We start from the raw sequence: 14292 nt of genomic DNA, 5'->3' as shown, positions 1-14292 counted from the left end.
CAATTTTCTCCTTCCCAATTACTAGTTATGAGACCCTGGGCAAAACTAATCTAATATCTCCGTGCCTTGGTTTCTTCATTTGTGAAACAGAGAGCATAGCACCAAGACGGTTGCTGTGAGAAGCCAGTGAGACTCAGCCTACCTAAAAGTACATGGAAATATTAAAATGTTCTGTGACTCATATGTGTTATTGTCATTGCCCAATTCCTTAACATATATGGGAAGAGGGAGATTGAAAAACAGCTCTTAGAGTTTTTGTTCTCTTCCATGCAAGAATGCTGCAGACCTTTTCTTCTCTGAATAAGAATTATGCCTGGTCTGGTGCTGAAGAGAGCTCCAAGATGTTTCTAGAATAATTAAGACAGTCATTCCTTTTTCTTCTTCATGTTTACTAATGTAGTATAGGATCTAAAACTCTTAAAAAATGTGCTTGGGAGTCCTGATAAAAAGAGACAGAGCCTCATCATTTATAGACCCAAGTCCATATCCCAGAAGCAGAATTTATTTATTTAATAAATAAAATCTACCAGCTTGACTTCAAAACTAGTTGCACAGCTTATAGTTCAACTTTGTTCTATTTGTACCCAATCAAGCTGATCCAATCTACGAAATCAATAAAAGAAGATAAAAGTGCTCATTGACACATACCTCCTCAAGGGTGGTTTTGGGTTTCATGATTGCTCTATGATTTGCTTGAAAACAACTACACACCCACATATTTTCATAGCGATTCATGTGTCTCCACTCAGTTACAATGGATTGCGTTTTTCACTCCTCTCACTGCGTAGGTGAAGTCCAAGACCCAGACCATGAAGAGCGCGTGCCTGGGGAAGGAGGCTGTCTGGGCTGCAGCATGGGCATGTCGTCTTCCTTTATTACTTTAAGAGTTGAAGTAGCTGTGTCCTTTTCCACACATCCTCATGCTGTCATTGCTTCAGCAGGGACTCCTGTCATCGTTGTCACCATCAACATCCATTAAGTAGGCTCACTCCCACGCAAACAGGGTCACAGTGAGAGATGCTCCCTTTTGAGGCAATGGATAGGTCACATGTCTTCATGAAACTCAAGTTTAGGAAAGGATGGGGGCATCTTTTCCTCTGGTTGTTAGCTGGTTGGCAGGGGATACCTACAGCAACCATGTCTCAGGGTGCCTGGGACTCAGCCTCTCCTTAGCTTCTCAAGGTGACAAATTTGAAGATGAACAATGGTGGGAGAGAAATGAACTCAAGCAAAGAAATGCCTAATGATTCTAACTCACTCATATGTGAAATACAAAAGCTTGTCAGGAGCTTGGGGATCTTCCTTTGCAAAAATGACTTAATTGCTTGGGGCCTAAGACAATACTTTGAGAAGAAAGCAACGTGGTGAAAGTAAAGTTTGAAATCCCCAACATACAATGAAAAGCACTGGTCTGTCGGCCATGTAATTCTCTAATTCAAATCACTGGCTCCCCCCCCCCCCCCCCCCCCCGCTCTCAAACACGTGACTCTCTTGTGGAGAGGGTGAGAGGGACAGTCGGTACCACACAGCACCATTGGATTGGATGTAAAATGAAAAACAGAGAGGCCACAAAGTTCCAAGAATGTATCTTAATGTAAATTTAGGCAAGATATTGAAAATAATTAACACTTGAGTCTGTGGAATTTTGAAAGGAAACCCAACCTAAATTAAAGACAGATGGAATAATTTCTCTTCATAGTTTCCTTGAAGCCCCGTGATTGGTTAACTCATGCTTCTAAAACTCTAATGTGCGCACAAATCACGTGGGGGATTTGTTAAAATGCCGATTCGATTCACAGGTCTACGGTGGGGCCCGAGAATTTTCATTTCTAACAAGCAGCATGAAGCATTCATGAAGTTGCAAGCGGTTAGATTGTGCCAGGATTAAGCAGCCTTTTTATTGACCTTATCTAATTGGTTTCCTTAATTCTTAAATATTATACATGAATTATAATTTATCTGAGGGTTCTCACCTTCTCTCTCTGCCTTAAATGGAAAAGATGTATTTTTTACAATATCCGTAACTACAAAATACAGTTTTTAGGAACTTGAATACCATTTCCCCGTTACCTTCCACTATGAATTGGGGCATATATTACTGGAAAATAAAATAATGAAGTTGTACTTAAGAAGAGGGTAACATTTAGAGTCAGAGAGTTAAGGATAAATGCTAATTTTCTGGGAAGCAAAAATAGACCTGTACTTAAGAAGAGGGTAACATTTAGAGTCAGAGAGTTAAGGATAAATGCTAATTTTCTGGGAAGCAAAAATAGACCTAAATAAAAGCACTAAAATTTAAAAGATAAGCAAATTCCAGTGTCTCTTGTGAAGTGATAGGAGGTGGTCTTTCTTGCAGGGAGCAAGGATACATGTTTCCACTCTTTTGATTTCCTTTTTTGCACATTTCACACCATATTTGCCCATTAGGTTTCACATCCCAGATAATTTTTGTGGTCTCCTTTTGCACCTTTGCTATTGCAGGTTGCACGTCCATGCTAGTATTTTTATGCATCATAGAGGTGTGTGTGTGTAAAATCTTAAACCTGAGATTTGGGCTCTCAGGTTTAAAGGGATGTATGAATGTGTGTGGATCAGGATCAGTGAGGATCTTGGCTTGGAGGTGGGAACAGTGACAACCGTGATCACTAGGGATCTGCATTGTGCCCACCCTTCCCTTGTCTGACCCAGCTAAAGATGAGATCGAGGTACAAAGTTCAGCACGATCACAGGAGAGAGTGACTAGAACATTCTAAATACTGCTAATTTCTAATTTTAAATTCTAAAATTTCTCTTAATTTATAAAATCTCTGTATGTTGGACCTTGAGTATTTGGGGATTGCTTTGGCTGAACTCAATTATCACCTTATTTCTGAAGCTTTTGTTGATCTCTCCGGTAGAATTAATTCTCTTTTCTTATTACCCCTTGTTTGTAGACCAATGATCATACTTTTTGCGTAACATTTGCTGTGTACCCAACTTTCTGCCTAGACACTAAACTACTTGAGAACAAGCTCTATGACTTATACACCCTGCTCCCACAAGAACTAGCAGCACACCTAAGCTATGATAAATGCACAATAAATGTATAAATATCTGTTGAATTGAGTTTGGGAGTTGCCCAAATTCAAAGCAGAGATGCATGGCTCAGGATACGCAGGGATTTAGATATGATGTTTTCTCTAATCAAACTTTTTTTATGGGCCAAGAAGAAAAGAAAAGAAATCATATGATACAGAAATAAATGATTTTTCGTGGAATGTTAGAACTATAAGGGATATTGAAGAGGACATGGTTTATTACATTTCATAATTTTAATAAGAAATGAATACAAATTTTAAAAGATACAAATAATTTACCATAGATTTTCCGGAGATTTTTCTTTGAGAAGGGACATCATCCTTTGGAGAGAATTCAGTTTCATCCCATTTTAATAATGTAGTTTCGTCTTTGAACCAGAGTTAGACAATCTCTTGAGAAGTTAGAGAAAAGTACAGTCACTTGGAGACATTTTCTCTACACCATGTAATAATTGGTTGTTAGAAATAGTGGGATTTTTTCTGAGTTTTTTATTCTTTTCCAGATATTAAATATAATTATAGATTAAGATCCTTTACACTCAATAAGGAAGTACTCACATTCCAGGTTTACTCTGATCTCATCTAGTTCTTGGTTCAAGCTATTTGAACCAAGAAAGGGGACGGAAGGGAAACACAGGACCAAAACGTGACTGTTGTATTGTGACGAAAATATTGATTTTGATTTTCTAGGATGAAGGAAGGATGTTTTTATTATTATGGGGTTGAATTTCTCTTCTTCTTTTTTTTTATTGAGATATAATTGACATATAACATTATACACTCAGGTGTGTAGTAGGCTACACCATCTAGGTTTGTGTGGGTACTGTAGAGAAGGAAGAAATTTTCCTCCATCCTTCTAGGTTCTTCTGGCTGGCCTAAGAATTAAATTGACATGAAACTGATTAACAGGAGAAAAACAAACAAAAGTTTAACAGCATGTATACTTGGGAGAAACCCAGGAAAACCGAGTAACTCACAAAAATGTCTGAAGCCTTCACTTTAAAAACCATCCTCAGCCAAAGACAAAAGAAGTGTTGGGGGTGGGGAGAGTCAGGGACTTCAAGGGAAGGAAGGCAATCCACACTTAAAGTGTGCTCAAATTCAGCAAATATGAACAGATGTGAAGCTCTAGTAGAAAAAAAACAGGTTCCTTTAAACACTGGCTGTCACTGTCTCAGGTAAGATATAGGTGAAGCTCCAGAATCATACAGCTTTGGCATTACATATATTTATCTGACAGAAAGACTTCAGTGTAAAGTACTTTGAATTTAACAATTTAATACAGGTCGCCATTTCTTCTCAAAAGAAATATTTGTCTTCTTAAATAAAAATAACAGTGAAATAAAGCATTAACAGAGGAGTTTTCTAAATGCAGGAAGAAGACAGGAGGACAAATTCCTGGGCAGGTCTGTGTGGAGAAGGCTGCTTTTAGCAAAGTGGCTCTCTGAAAAACACCTTCTCATGCTGCCTCCTGGCTGCCTCCTTACAAGTCTCTGAGATTCACATGTTTTTGAGTTAGCAGTAGTCTTCAATGCTTTTATTTTCCAGTTTTGCTTGAATCCATTCCTTTCATTTCAGCTTCTCATCTGACATCCACTGACTCCCTTATGAGAAGAACCTGAAAAAAGTTTCTTCCTGCTGTATTTTTTCAAATTCTGTACTAGAATTGCTTATCTTCAGTGTCCAGAAACCATTCTGTAGAGACCTTGGCCAGGCCGAGCATAGAAAATTCCCCAGAGGTCGACTGATATCATGTGGCCCCAAACTCCCAACCTCTCAACACAAGGTTGTCCTTCTGGCTTTGCCAGTCCCCATTCTAAACCTGCAGGGTGTGGCCCGCCCCACCCTGAGTCATTTCCTTAGCACAGACTATCAGGTGTGGTAGCAGGTGCCCCTGATGGATGACAAAGACCTTCCTACCTCTTGGGAAATTCCAAGAGCTTAGAAGTTGACTAGGGAGAAAGGTCAGACCTCTCTTTGGGTGAGGCGAAATGTCTCACCACACACATAGAAACAATGAATCCACCAAATTCTCATTCAGGTAGAAGATGTGATACATTTAAGAATACACTAAATTTCCTTAACTTCAGATTTCTCAAATTCAATCAAATTCTTGGTGAGCAAGTGATATATTTTCATCCATTGTCTTGTCAAATTCATTTTTAAGAGTCCCAAAAGCTCAGGACGCTGTGTGAGGAAGCCTGGTCTTACTTTTCATTGGGATACAGTTTAGTTTCCCCTCTTCTACCTAAACATCTTCTTCTTCTTCAACTTTCTTTCTTAAAACCACGTTAGAAATGTGACTTTTATTCACCCTGACCCATTCAATACATTTGTTGTTTACTGAATAAATGAAAGAAATTAATAATTGAAGGAAGATTAAATAGATGTGAATGAGTTAATTAATTAAAACATCAAGTAAAGATGCTGTATAGGAGGAATCCCTGATTGGCTTTAGGATCCAAAAAGGACTCTAGTAGATTGAGTTATTTGCTGCAATTCTTCACCCCTCCCTGCATCCATGCCCTCTGCCTGTAGCTTTGCAGCAACGCCCAGGAGAGGCAGAATGGACTTCCCTGAACCTTGACTTTGGCCTGGGTTATTTGATTTGCTTTATCCAATGGGTTGTTAGCAGAAGAGAAGAAGATTAAAATGCGTTTTCCTGGTTGAAGTTGCCTTCTTGTGCTTCTGTCATGGCTATGAGAAGAACATGTCCCAGTAGTCCCTTGTGCCAGGGAGGATATAGGGACGTGAAGAAGACCAGACCCAGGATGCAGCTTGGAGTCAGGTCTCCTTCCCCCAGGGCACATGCCTGAGTTCTTCCTGTACAATGACATGTGCCTCTTTGAGTGCAGGCTCAGCCTAGATCTGCCTATCCACAGATATGTGAATAACGTGTTTTGGGGTGTTTTGTTACATAGCACTATTATAGCAATAGCTGACTAATAGAAGGATAATTATAGAAAACCTATAGAAGAAGTCCCTATGACATGAGAAGTCCATTTTCTCTAAACTGGTTTATGACGTTCCTGCTTCTGCAAGTTCCAGCTCTTCCCTTCAGTTTTTCCCTCCAAAGAAACATCATCTATACTTCCCTCATCTCCCAGTTATATTTGAGAGGGTTGGGATTTTTCATATTTACTGTGTTCACACAACAGTGAGTCATTTCTACAGTCTGACAGGTTAGTTGCTCAGAGGTACAATATACATACAGTCATCAGATTCCACCTGGAAGAAAGTCAATCACACAAACACATACTCCAGCAGCAGGTACTCCAGATATGTTTGATGCTCTAGGCAAATGTTACATGCATGTTTGAAGGAAGCCATTAGATGCTGGCTCAGAGCATCCAAAAGCAAAAGTGGTTCCATTTTATGGGGCATTAAACCTCTTGAGCCTTTAAAAATAATTTTACTAATTTATTAAATTTAAAAAATTTTTTTAATTGAAAACTGCATTAAATTGAATAAAAAGCATTTTCTACTCTAACCAAAAAATGAAAATCAGGAGATAAAATAGGGAAATGAGATGACTAAACAAGATATGAATTAACATGAGCTGTTCCCAAACAAACCAAATTCACGAGGATGACACTCATCCCTTTCATTTTATTTTTCCAGACCTGATCTCTTACTACACTTCCTCAGGAGATCCGATGGGTTCATTTGGGTTGACAATAGCAGCAGGCCTTCCGTTCACAGCCCTGACTCCTTGTCTCCAGATGGGAATCATTTCCCTTGTTAGAAGCTTCTCCAGTTGCTCTCTCTCCTCCCCACAGGGGCTTCTGTGCAGAAGACGACACACATGAACGCTGTAGATCTCCTTGCAGAACATGTGAAGGAAATGCCACCAACTGCCACTCTCGTGAAGGGGACCTCGTCCTGGACCAGGGAACGTGCAAGGAAACCCGCTCTGAAAGGCATGTGGCTGTGGAGGGGGTGTGCGAGCATTGCCCAGAGATGTATCAGGATGGCACACATGAGAAAACATGGAAAGAGAGCTGGGAGCATCCCAGGGGGGAAAGTGGCTCTGCTGAGCCTCCCCAGCTGGGGGCCGACTCTCTGGGGTGTCCAAGCAGAACTAAAGGAACCAGTCTCCCTACCTTTCCTGAAATGTATCTATCTCTGTGCACAACACTGAGGAAACTGAGGGTGAGAGAAAGCCTTTCCGTTATGTACTCTGCAAGTTAAGACAAGAGCCCCTTTTTGAACCATTTCTCCCACACACGGGTACTAAGCACTCAGGGGGTGCCAAGCACTATCCCAAGTGTTACGAGAAACTAAAGATTCTGAGGACAGCGCTGTGGGTAGGAACTTTTTCTCTGGAATTATCTCCCGAGAGAGGATGTCTAATTTCCTCACCTGAATAAGACTGGATCATTTAACTGGTGCTGTCCTATCCAAAGGTTTCCCTTGGCGTAACCTAAAGTGTTTTCTGGAATTCTCCCCCAAATTAGAGAATGAACATAAATAAAATATACCTACAATGCATTTTTCATACTAATTAACCATGTGTATTTCATTGCTCTACCCTACCAGTGAATGAAAAATGAACTAACCCAAGAATTCCTAAACTGCTTTCTATATTAAACAAGCCTAAGGTGCTCCACAAACCTTAAAAATCTGTTCCTGCTTTCCGGGATTTCAGAACAACCCCTCCAGCATCAGCCATCACTCATGGGGCACGGCACTACCATTTTTTGCAACCCCAAGGGGAAGATCATTTCAGGATGTAAACCCAGCACCATCCAATCGGCCACCATATGGGTCTCCTCTCCCAAGGCAGGGCTTGTGACACATGGAGGATGTGCCCCAGTAGGGTGGGGATGGGCAAATGCATATGCACTCAGGTCAAATGAGCCAAAGTGGTAGACAGGATAGCCCACTGCAGAAGGAATGAATTCCTTTCTCCTGTGCCCCTGGGGTCACTTGCTGCTCTCCCCTTCCCCCAGAGTGCATGCCTGGTTCCTCCCTGTACAGGGATATGTGCCATCAGTCCTGTCCCCACCACTTCTACAAAGATGCACACCAGTGTGTCCCCACCACGAAGACTGTCTGGAGGGCAGTGGCCCCTCAGCAGACGGCTGCAACCTCTGTGCTGAGGTGTCCTTGGTTCTCTACAGTGCTTAGTGTTTGAACAAGCGTCCAGCAGGAACTTTCTATGAAAAAGAGACTAAGGACTGCAAAGGTAAAGACTCTGGATGCATCGCTGAGCACCGCATCCCAGGGAGCCTAAAGGGATTATGGGATTCTGCCCAGACAAACAGGATCTGGGGTTTGCACAGTTCCAGCCCCAGAGCTGTCATCCCACTCCTTTCCCTCCTGCTCAAGTAAGCATATTGTGACTCTGCTCTAATTTATTATTTATTTTTACATTGAATTTCTTAGCTTTGATCATGTGACTTTTATTAGCAATGGAAAATACTGACCCTCCTCACAAAAGTGGCTGATCAAAAAGGATTCTCACGTGAAGATTTACAACAGAGTTGATGAGCCTTCTGAAGTTACCAAAAATGGAAGACTTTTCTTAAAATATTAAGATTTTTCTTAAAAACCATTACAGGTTTACAGCAGCCTGAGGAAAGCTGTGCCACAGAGGATTTTCTCAGTGCTCTTGTCTCCCTTCACTGTTTGCCTCCCTAAAGCTCCCATCTGTGATGATTTAAAATACATATACATTGTGAAATGATGACCAGTTAGATCAGTGAACACATCCATCACTTCACATTTTTACCTTTTTTGTTTTGTAAGAACATTTAAGATCTACTCTCTTAGTAACTTGCACATGTACCATAATGTACTGTTAAACTACAGTCACAGGATTCACTCCAGCTAGGCAGCCACTGGTAATTTAACCCCTATGTGGCCTCCAAGCAAACATAAGATAGATACCCAGAGGCAGGCCCCCTAACCACAGTGACAGCTTAAGGTGAACTCCCATGGCAGGAGAAAGCTTGGGCCACCAACGTCCTAGCAGGTACTCAGGGAAAGGTTTTGGTAGGACATGAAGATGTAGTTTCCCCTGAAGGCTTTCTGCTCTAGCCTTATGATTTGAATATACCTTTTTGTGTGTTTATGTACAGTGCTCTTTAGTGTCAATGTCCCACCTGACTACTTGTGTAAGAACATGGACTTGAAGACGGACGGCTGTGCCCCTGCAGCAGAAGAGGCAGGAGTGAGCCTGGGAGGCAGGCTGCAGTCTGGGGGTCAGTTTCCACGAGAAGTTCAGAGACTCAGCCAAAGGCCTGCAGGGCCATCTGCCTGCACTAGGGCAGGAACTGAGCATCAGCTTCTGGCCTTTCTCTGGTGTTCAGTAATAGAAGTAATTTGCTACGGAAAGAACTTCACTGGCCTGAGTACGTTTACTGAATTTACTTGATTTAATTTTCTCATTGAGAAAGGCCCTGCTTCTCATCTCTGGTTGCCCATCAGAATCACCTGGGGAGCTTTAAAATCTACAGATGCCTGGGATCACCTCAGACCAACTGTTGGAAAGTGACTTGAGGTCTTTCCCTGTGATGCTATTGCAACTTCCACCAGCCCAAGGGGAGGCCAAGGGAAGAAACAGGGTGACCACCTGACTTTCCAGAGAGAAGAAACAAAGGACCTGACCTGAAAATTAAGATTTGCATGGGTGTAGAGAAGCACCTGGAACCAAGCAGTCTCCAAGCAGATCTTCTCAAGGAAACACAAGTCCTTGGGATCCATTCTGATCACCCCAAATTATCCTCTACAAGACAGCACAGGCACCTCTAACGACCCCTCACCTTTCCCGAGGCACTGGGGCAGAAAGAGCAAGAGCCCTTGTTAAGGTCCTGGGTTCAACTCCTGACCCTGCCCATTCCAGCCGATTGACTGAGCTCCTCCAGCCTCAGTTTCTTGATCTAGATAAAATGAGATGACAATAACAAGGATAACATCAGACATCTATTCATCCAGTGAGTGCTTACTGGGGTCCTGCTATGTTCTCTTCCAGGCCTGGGGAACAGCAGCGGACAATACAGAGAGAATCCTGTCCTCATGGAGCTTGTACTCTACTGGGGAAGACAGATTCTAGAGAAGATAAGTGAAAATAAGGCAGGGAAGAGGGACTGGAAGTCGGGCAGGAGGGAGTTAAAGCTAGAGAGAAGGCGGCCTGGAAGATGTCATTAAAAAAGGGCAGGAACACACCACGCTATACCTGGGAGAAGAGAATTCTAGGCAGAGGGAGGGCAACTGCTAAAACCTGAGGGGGGAGTGAGTTGTTCTTATTTGTTTGTCAACAAATATTCACTGAGTGCCTGTTACATCCCAGGCCCTCCCACAGGCACTGAGTATTCATAAACGCATACAAAAGAGATCTTTTTGTCAAAGGGTAATTATCAAGTATCTCGACAATTCTTATGTTAGTGATAAGCTCAAGGTGTTCTGGGAGGTCAGTGGAGGACTGCAGAATAGGAGTTATGGTGGTGAAAAGGAGACAAACTGTGTGTGACCATGCTGCTGCAGAGTTTCTTATTACTATTTTGTTGCAGTTTGGGTAAATATATTGAGTCTTACTGATATCTCTGAGGTGGCTGTTGCAGGAAGGGCCATCTAGATATTACAGAGAATGTGAAACAGCCATCTTTTTCTCATTTTGTAACGATAATGCTCCACTCAGAGCACAAGGGCTATGCTCAACTCATGGCCCCTTGCAACAGAGCCCTGGAAATTTCTGGAAGAAACGAGGAAGGAATGTGAACACACTTTCTAGGGGAACTGATTCTCTAGAGGAGTGTCCTGGCCTCTCTCACTCTCTGTCTGCTGCCACATCTCTCCCACAGATTGCCACAAGTCCTGTCGGACCTGCTGGTCGTCTGGGATCTGCATGACCTGTCAGGAAGGCTTGAGGATGAACAACCACAGAGACTGCATGCTCGCCAGGAATGTGCCCCTCCGAGTACTGGGATGAGGGGGCTGTGGGATGCAAGCCCTGTCATGCTAAGTGCTTCCGCTGCACGGGGCCCTGAGAGGACCAGTGTCACACCTGCCTGGAGGACAGCCTTGTTCTCAGTGAGTTTCTTTTCCTCTGAGGAGGGCTGTGTCTTTCCCTCCATCTGAGAAATGACCTTGCACAATGCTTGGTGCCCAGTAGATATTGGTGTCTTTCTTTTTAATTGTTTACTTTGTGTTTGGAAAACTTTCAAACCTGCAGAAAAGACACAGGAGTGAGAAGAGTACAAAGAACAGGCACACGTGCCCTTTACCCCCTTCCCCACCGTTCACCTCTGACCCCTTCTGCTTTATCATATGCTTGCTCTCGGTTTCCCGCTCTTAATGTATAGGTAGACATAACCCACAAGATATTTTTTTCTGAACTATTTGCAGATAGGTTACATACATCATGGCCCCTTTCCCACACATACTTTAGCATGTATTTCCTAAGAACATGGATGCTTTCCCACATAATTGCAGCAGTTGTCAACTCTAGAAAATTGAACATTGCTACAATACTTCAATATCACATCTGTATTATAATTTTGTCAATTCCCCGTTAGGACAGGGTCCCATCTAGAGGCAAGTATTGCATTTATTTTTCATGTCTCTCTAGCTTCCTTTAATCTGAAACATTTCCACGGACTTTCTTGGCCTTTTATAATATTGACATTTTAGAAGAATATAGTCCCTATCCCTCCGCTGGGGTTTGTGTGAAGTTTTCCCAGGATTAGATGGAGATTATGCATTCTCAGCCAGAATTCTTCACAGGTGATGTTGTGTCCTTCTGGAGACACACACGACATTCACCTGCCTCTCGTCAGTGATGTTAATTTTGGTCGTCTGTTCAGGGTGCTGTGCAATTTCTCCACTGCATAGTTATATTTTCCCTCATGATTAATAAGCAGTCTGTGGAGGGACACTTTATGACATGTAGGTGTTCAGCTCTTCATCAAAGTTTCCTCTTGATTTAGCATCCATTGATTAATAAATCTTCTTGAACAAAGTGTGGCACAGTCTGAGGTTGGCCACCTCCAGCAGATCCATGTGAAGTTTACTGCTAATATGTTTCCAGGGATACCAACATTAGCCTTAGCACAGGTATGGGAGACAGAAAATCAAACAAAACTCAACTCAGCTGAAAGAAGGGGCAGTGGAGGGGTTTAGAGAAGAGAGAAGGAAGGAGGAACATGCTGAGGAACTGGAAAGTGTTAGCGTTCATCTCCCCAACTCAGTAGAGTAGACCTGAGAAGCAAGATGCTTGAAGTAGAAAGGTGTGGGAGTTTTTCCTCTTCTTGTTGAGGTGTCATCAGCTAGGGCACCATTCCCCTGCTAAGACACAGGGATAGCTATCCCCCATACCATTCCTGATCACTTCCCAGTAGAAAACAGTCGAAGATACCAGTCTCCTCCATCTGTCCATCATAGCTCTTCTCACACAAATCTCAGTGACCTTCCTTCCCAGCAGTTTCTGCTTCATGAGAACATTCCAGATCTTCCAAATCATCCCAATCCCCAGGACTTTCTTTTCTAATTACCCCAATCTAGAGTGCTACCAGTGATCACCTCAGCTGGCTTCATACAGACAGGAAGATGTCTTACCACTACAAGGTGGTCTTCCCTTAAACTAGGGATATGAATTAGACTAGAACTGAGACTCTAGCGCTGGTGTGTAACACAGAGCCATAGCCCCCCAAGGGCTGGGTACAGGATGGCTCAGGCCTGATCTCCCACATTCTCCCATCGTGCCCCTCGCCACCACCCCACCAGGGTCAGCTAGTTATAAACTAGGTAATTCTTCTGGAGGTTGTGGTAGACTGAATAATGCTGCCCCTAAAAATGTCCACGTCCTAATAGTCAGACCCTGTGAATGTTACCTTACATGGCAAGAAGGATTTTGCAGGTGTGATTAAATTAATGATCTTGACTTGGTGGGGTTATCCTAGATTGTCAGAAGCGTCCTTATAACAGGCAGGCAGGATGCTCAGAGTTAGTAGTTGAAGGCTACGTGATGACAGAGCAGAGGAACAAAGAGAGAGAAGATGCTGTACTCTGGCCTTGAAGAAGGAGGAGAAGGCCACAAGCCAAGGAATGCAGGTGATCTCCAGAAGCTGGAAAAAGCAAAGAAACAGATTCCCTCCCAGAGCCTCCAAAAGGAACATAGCCCTGTAGACCCATTTTAGAATGCTGACCTCCAGAACTATAAGATAAGATATTTCTATTATTTTAAGGCTCTAATTTTGCAGTAATTTGTTACAAGAGCAATAGGAAACTAGTACAAACGTGTTTCATCTTGAGAGAATTAGGGCTTCCCTCTAGTTAACTAGATACATCACCTGGACAACGAACCATTGCCAACATCCATCTTTAACACAAGAGCCACAGAACAAGCATTTACTGGAGACTTGTCACTGTACTGGGTGCTGGAAACTCAGAATGAATGACATGGTCCTGCCCTTAAGGAGCTCAGAGAGTCTCTTAGCACCGAGTTTGAGTCCACAGCTCTTTTTACAGAAGCTCTAATGTTATTTAGTTTTTCCATCAGTGCCTGTGCTTAATGCTGACTAGGGTTTTGGACACAGACTGGCTTCTGGTCTAGACATGACCAGTGGCTCAGACTAAAAATGCAGGAGACTCTGGCTTCCCTTCTAGGAGGTTGAGCAGAAGTTGGGGAAGAAATTGCCTCTAAGGACTGCGTGCTCATCTGCAAAGCCAGCAAATGTCAGTATGTCACTTTCTAATCAACCCACCCTCACCTTCCACCCCTAAAGGTTCTTAAGGAAGAAGGCAAGAATCAACAGCTCCACTGGGGTTGGTGGAGGAAGGACTAGGGTAGTGTGGGGCTAAACCACTCAATTCCAACTCATCTTGCTGTGTAGAGCAGAGAATTTAAGGTTTTAATCTAATTTTTAAATACCTGGGCAAAATAGAGACTCATTGTCCATAGAATTTTCTGTCACGTTGGAAATGTTCATATCTGTGCTCATGAAACTGAAGAACTGAAGTTTTAATTTATTTCATTTTAGTTTCAAAAGCCACACTGGGGCAGCACAGCAGAAGCAAAGTCAAAATCTTATATTGGAGGGAACACATTCAAGGCTCGAGATAGAAAGTTGAAGTTGTGGGAACGTGTCATCACATTGGCCCTGCACCTTCTGTTTTCTTCAATGGAGCCTTAACACTTGCTTCCCCAATGCTGCCTTAAAAGTACTCCCCTCCTGGGAAACCCCATACACCCTCTGGCTCATATTGACAGACT

This window comes from Diceros bicornis, chromosome 22 (genome assembly GCF_020826845.1).
Source record: "Diceros bicornis minor isolate mBicDic1 chromosome 22, mDicBic1.mat.cur, whole genome shotgun sequence".
Lineage (NCBI taxonomy): Eukaryota > Metazoa > Chordata > Mammalia > Perissodactyla > Rhinocerotidae > Diceros > Diceros bicornis.
Note: the sequence above shows the minus strand (reverse complement) of the source record.